We start from the raw sequence: 6921 nt of genomic DNA on the forward strand, positions 1-6921 counted from the left end.
GGAGGAATTAAGGGAAATACAGGACTAGGGACACATACTCTGTTAAGTGGTCACATACGGGCCAGATCCTGTAGTCTGCAGAGCCACGGCTGTCACCACCCCCACATCAGGACATGGAAGGTAGGGAGAAGAGCCTGAGGGAGCCGAGGCAGGCCCAGGGGTGCCCACCCGTCGTGCCCTAGAACGTGGAAGGGACAGGAATGGCTCTCAGGGAGTGTATGGGAAGGACGAGGCCAGAACTGTCTTCTTACGGGACCCAGTTTTAGGAAGAACACCTGGTTTGCTTTTCTGTAAACACAGCGGCCTTGAGGGAGCGGCTGCCCAGCAGAGGCTCTGCCTACCCCAGACCCGAGCACAGCCTAGCTCCTTCCCACCTCTACCCAGAAAGGATGGCAGCTGCTGGCTCCCAGCTCCCTTGAAGGGACCAGGCACAGTCTGTGAGTCCTCATGGGGCTCAGGAGAAGCTCTGGACAGGGTGGCTGACCTTCAGGCAGGCCCGAAAGAGGGCCTGGCCCAAACACAGCACAGCCAGCAAGATGACAGACACCAGGCTGCATGGAGGCCTCCGTGTCGCCCCGCATGCTTCCCTGAGCCAAAGCAGGCAGCAGATATCTGCACCCATAGATGACACTTTCCAACAGTGGGGGTGACATGTGAACTCTGTCCATGGAAGAGTATTCCTGCAGTGCCCACGGATGGCCCTGACACCCACCTGAGGTTCTGGACCCCACAGTGATGATTCCTTTGCAGTAGGGCCGAGGGCAGGTAACCCGCTGGGAAGTCACTTTGCAGATGAGACAGCTATGAGGACTTCAGACATCTTTCTCCCTCGGGTGCATTCTGGATTGGAGCAGCTTTGTTGCAGGTACTGCATTGACTACAAGCTGATGAGTTCTGCCTTCCACCTTGATGAGCAGTGGGCACTCTCACTCCCCAGGCTGGTCAGGGTGAGTAGGGGGCTGGGTGTACCTCATAGAAGGGGGTATGCTTGGGGTGGGGCAGGTTTACTGGCTTCACTCAATGGTACAAAGGGGGTCAGCATCTCTGGGCCCAGCCCCACTCCCATCCCACCCCACTAAATCATTGCCAAGGGAAGCCTCTCCATCTGCGGCCACCACTAGCAGATCACCAGCCTAGTAATATCCTTTTTACTTTTTTTAAGACAAGGTCTCACTGTATCGCCCAGGCTGGAGTACAATGGTACAAACATGGCTAGCTGCAGCCTTGACCTCCTGGCTCAAGTGATCCACCCACGTCAGCTTCCTGAGTAGCTGGGACCACAGCTGCATGCTATCATGTCTGGCTAATTTTTTTGCAAAGACAGGGTCTTGCTATGTTGCCCAGGCTGGTCTCAAATTCCTGGGCTCAAGCAATTCTCCTGCCTCAGCTTCCCGAAGTGCTGGGATTGCAGTACTAGCCACACCCAGCCGATAGTAGGTTTTAGCAAAAGGATTCAGTTCAGGCAACTGCACCCATTGCAGTTCTGGCCATGAGCCACCACACCCAACCAGAATTATTTCAAAAGATTTTAAGATAGAATATTTTGACCTCACATCCCTAGTAGGATATCTATTAAAAATTTTTTAAATTAACATAATGAAATCTTAAACACATTTAATAGTCTTATTGTTAGTAATAGTAATGATGATATTGGCTGGGCATGGTGACTCGTGCATGTAATCACAGCACTTTGGGAGGCCGAGGCAGGAGGATTGCTTGAGGCTAGGAGCTGGAGACCAGCCTGGGCAACATTGTGAGATCCCCATCTCTACAAAAAATTTAAAAATCAGCCAGGCATGGTGGCATGCACCTGCAGTCCCAGCTACTCAGGAGGTTGAGGCAGGAGGAGTTGGAGACTGCAGTGTTCTAGGATCACGCCATTGCACTCCAGGCTGGACGACAGAGCAAGACCCTGTCTCAGAAAAAAACCAAAAAATACAAAGAAAAGAAAACAGAAGCTGTGTAACAGGTACAATGGGGTTCATTATTCCATTCTATCTACTTTTGAGTATGTTTGAAAATTTCCATTATAGAACTTTGTTTAAAAAGAGAGAGCAAGAACGTGTTGGCTTAGCAACAGAAAAGCATACATATGTTCAGCTAAAGACATGAACAGGAATGTTCTTAACAGCACTATTTATAACAGCCCCAAACTGGAAACAACCCAAATGTCCATTAACAGAAGAATGAATAAATAGCCAGGCATGGTTCTTAGTGCCTGTAATCCCAGCTACTGGGGAGGCTAAGGATCCCTTGAGGCCAGGAGTTCAAGACCAGCCTGGTGACATAGTGAGACCCACCTCTAAAAATATTTTTTTAATTTAGCTGGGTGTGGTGGCTCATGCCTGTATCTGTAGTCCCAGCTACCCGGGAGGCTGAGGCAAAGGATTGCTTGAGCCTGGGAATTTGAGGCTACAGTGAGCTATCCTCACACTTGTGAATGGCCACTGCACCCCAGCCTGGGTGACAGAGTGAGACTCTGTCTCTAAAAAAAAAAAATCAACAAAGGGTAGACATTCATATAACCGAATGAGTAACATGGATGAACCTCATGGACATGAAATTATACATACTGTTTGCTTCCATTTAATACAAAATCTGGAAAAATTCTTTTATTCTGTTAGAAGCAGTATAGAAGGCTGGGTGCGGTCACTCATGCCTGTAATTCCAACACTTTTGGAGGCCAAGGTGGGAGGATTGCTTGAAGCCAGGAGTTCTAGAGCAGTCTGGGTAACAAAGCAAGACCCTGTCTCTACAAAAAAATTTTAAAAATTACATGGGCATGGTGGTGTGTGCCAATAGTCCCAGCTACTCAGGAGGCTGAGGCACAAGAATCACTTTAACCTGGGAGATGGAGGTTGCAGTGAGCCGAGATGGTGCCATTGCACTCCAGCCTGGGCGACTGAGTGAGGCTCTGTCAAAAAAAAAAAAAAAAAAAAAAAAGCATCGTTTTAAATAATGACATAAATATAAAAAATGGCCAGCATGGCTGGGCGCAGTGTCTCACAGCTGTAATCCCAGCACTTTGGGAGGCTGAGGCGGGCGGATCCCGAGGTCAGGACATCGAGACCATCCTGGCTAACACAGTGAAACCCCATCTCTACTAAAACTACGAAAAATTAGCCGGGTGTGGTGGCGGGTGCCTGTAGTCCCAGCTACTCGGGAGGCTGAGGCAGGAGAATGCTGTGAACCCGGGAGGTGGAGCTTGCAGTGAGCCGAGATCGCGCCACTGCACTCCAGCCTGGGCGACAGAGCGAGACTCCGTCTCCAAAAGAAAAAAAAAAAAAAAAAGGCCAGCATGAGAATGAGTGAAAGTTCATAAACTCTTCCTATGGTGACTCACATATGGCATAAGGAACTAGCTCACTGGTTTTGCCTTCTCCTTCCTCTCTTCTGTAAGGTTCTTCATTTCCCAGGCCTGTAACTTGCTGTCTTCCCACTACGGTGCCTTCTAATAAAGAGCTTCCAAAGCTAAAAACAACGTAAATCTTTGCTGCAGTTATTTTTTGACACATCAAAAAAGGCACCAAGCCTAGATGTTTTTAAAGCTTCAAAAGTTTATTGACCGGCACCGTGGCTCACACCTTTAATCCCAGCACTTTTGGAGGCCAAGGTGGGCGGATCACCTGAGGTCAGGAGTTCAAGACCAGCCTGGCCAACATGGCGAAACCCTGTCTCTACTAAAAATACAAAAATTAGCCGGGCATGGTGGCAGGTACCTGTAATCCTAGTTACTCAGGAGGCTGAGGCAGGAGAATCGCTTGGGGCCTGGGAGGCGGAGGCTACAGTGAACTGAGATGGTGCCATTGTATTCCAGCCTGGGTGACAGAGTGAGACTCCGTCAAAAAAAAAAAAAAAAGAAAGGTTATTATCTAAAGGCTTTACCTTTAGATAATAGATCATTCAAATGCTATTTAAACTACTCCAGATCAGAGAAAAAGATGGTAAGCGCTCTTAACATATTTTATGATATTAATAAAATACTGATAGCCAAATCTTCTCATTGTTTCTGAAGTTTGTTTTCTAGAAGTTCCTTCTGTCTGCTGGTGATAAACTCCTATATTCCGTTGGTCTGAATGTCTTCACCATGGTGTAGGGAGGAGACAGCCGTCCTGGCCCCCAGGGCTGTGGTGAGAATCAAAGCTGTCCTGCCTTGGGCATGTCTCCAAAGCCCAAACACACTGGGAAGACGGAGTTGGCCCCACTCAGGGTCTCCACTCAGGCCAGGCTGGGTCCCACTTCCCTCTTCCTGAGCCCCGGACACACCGATGCTGTCATTGCATGCGGATTCTCCGAGTCCCTGAGACCCATACCTCCCGGCCTTAAGGAGCCTTGCCAGTGTCCTCCCCACCTCGCCCCTGCCCAACAGACACAGCACGCCACCTGCTCTGCCTTGGGTCCCAGGCCTTTCCCTCCCCAGGCACCTGTTCAGGGGCAGTGAGAGAAGCAAAACAGCCCTTCTGTGCCAATGCACACTCCACCTGGGGGAGGAGGCAGACAGGAGGGCTCCTCAGAAACGGCTGATTTGTCAGCCCTGGACAAAATGAAAGGGAGAAGCAAGAAGCAGGACAGATGGGCAGGTCTCCCTGCGGCCCACCCCCCCAAAAAAGGAATGTGTGGACTGGGTGCAGTGTCTCACGCCTGTAATCTCAGCACTTTGGGAGGCTGAGGCGGGTGGATCACCTGAGATCAGGAGTTCAAGACCAGCCTGACCAACATGGTGAAACCCCGTCTCTACTAAAAATACAAAAAATTAGGCAGGCGTGGTGGCAGGTGCCTGTAATCCCGGCTACTCAGGAGGCTGGGGCAGGAGAATCTCTTGAACCCAGGAGCCAGAGGTTCCAGTGAGCCGAGATCATGAAGCAAGGAAGGAAGGGAGGGCGTGAGGAAGGAAAGGTGTGGCCACAGATCGTGAGTAGGATCGATAAGACAGACCTCCATTGTCGAAAGCTAAATTATGGCAGACACAAGGTGGATGGGAGACCCACGTGAAAGAAGGCACTTGGAGCCTTCAGAGAAGAACGCAGGGAGGCAAAACCCCCAAAGGCCTGAAAGCTTCAGCAGTCACTAGAAGGGGAGCTGAATACATGTGCTGAGGGGCCCTGGGGAGATGACCCCTCCAGAGGCCGCAGTTCTTAGGTCTCACCAGCCCCTCCTTGCTGCCCACCTACCAGGTCCAAGGCTCCCTGAATCCTCAGACATTAACTACAAGGGTACCTAATCCTTGTCCAGAGCAGGGTTTCTGGGGGACACAGCCACAGACACCTCCATGTGAGTCCTCCTGCACCACAATTTGGGTGCTTTCTAACTGAAAGACCAGGGCGGCCAGGCGCGGTGGCTCACACCTGTAATCCCAGCACTTTGGGAGGCCAAGGCGGGCAGATCGCCTGAGGTCGGGAGTTCAAGACCAGCCTAACCAACATGGAGAAACCCCGTCTCTACTAAAAATACAAAATTAGCCAGGCGTGGTGGCGCGTGCCTGTAATCCCAGCTACTCGGGAGGCTGAGGCAGGAGAATCGCTTGAATCCAGTAGGCGGAGGTTGCGGTGAGCCAAGATCGCGCCAGTGCACTCCAGCCTGGGCAACAAGAGTGAAACTGGGTCCCCCAAAAAACAAAAAAACCAGGGCAGTTCCCCACCACCCTCCAAGCACTGTACTCTAGCTTGTAAATGCTGCTGTGGAGGAAGGCCACTTCTGATCATGCCTTGGCGAGTGAATCCATCTCTGGGGGCGTGGAACTTGTGTTCGCAGTGATCTACCAGCGTCCTAACTGCTGTTGGGGCATGTGGACCCTTTGATTGGACCAAGAATGCAGTTCCCTTATGAGACTGTAACTAGGTTAGATGCTTTCGGGTTCTGTAGCCCAAGGCAAGGTGCTGACTTGCTGGTTTTATGTGCTTAGGGTGACCTCTGCTGGTGGCTTCTCTAAATGTTGGCTGAATACACAGCCAGGAACTGCCGGTACCTTCTCACATCAGCCAGTAGTTGGAGCCACATTGCTACCAGGAGGAAAAGAGTGCTCTTCTCATACAAGAATTATTAAAACAAAGTGATGCCCAATGCTGTTCAAGAATGAACAGCCTGGTCTGGTTAGTAACAAAGGATTCTGGTACTTGGCAACTCATTGTGGATTAGCAAGGGTTAAATAACAAAGTGGGTATTTTAGCGTCATGAGAATCTATCACAATAACTGAAAGAATTCCTGCCAGTACTGGCACCTGGTGTACAGCCCTGGGCGCTGCTAGTTGTTTTTTTTTGTTGTTTTTTTTTTGTTTTTTTTTTTTTTTGGTTGGAGTCTTGCTCTTGCCCAGGCCAGAGTGCAGTGGCGCCATCTCGGCTCACTGCAACCTCTGTCTCCCCTCCTGGGTTCAAGCAATTCTCCTATCTCAGCCTCCCGAGTAGCTGGGATTACAGGCGTGCACCACCACACCCGGCTAATTTTTGTATTTTTTTAGTAGAGACAGGGTTTCACCAGTTGGCCGGGCTGGTCTCGAACTCCTGATCTCAGGTGATCCACCTGCCTTGGCCTCCCAAAGTGCTGGGATTACAAGCGTGAGCTACTGCACCCAGCCTGTACTGCTAATTCTTCATTCCTCAGTGTCACCAGATGAGGCATGCAGCATGCCTCCACACCTCCCACAGGGGCTTTTGGATTCTCTTGCAAATGTCACCAGTGGATCAAACACACACACAGCATGAACTGCTGGTGGTGTCTGTGGTGTCCTGACTTCTCGCTTCATCAATGATTTTCTGAGAGCAGCTCCCACTGAGGAAACCGCCCACACTTCTCTGCATGCTTCTCAGACACAGGTCAGTAGAGATGTTTGGGCCTTGAATGAAGACAAAACCCAGGGTTCTGTGGCCCAAGTCACTTTCCTGGGAGACAACTGGGCAACTACTAAAGATGAAGCACCAGGCCGG

Source organism: Gorilla gorilla, chromosome 9 (genome assembly GCF_029281585.2).
Source record: "Gorilla gorilla gorilla isolate KB3781 chromosome 9, NHGRI_mGorGor1-v2.1_pri, whole genome shotgun sequence".
Classification (NCBI taxonomy): domain Eukaryota; kingdom Metazoa; phylum Chordata; class Mammalia; order Primates; family Hominidae; genus Gorilla; species Gorilla gorilla.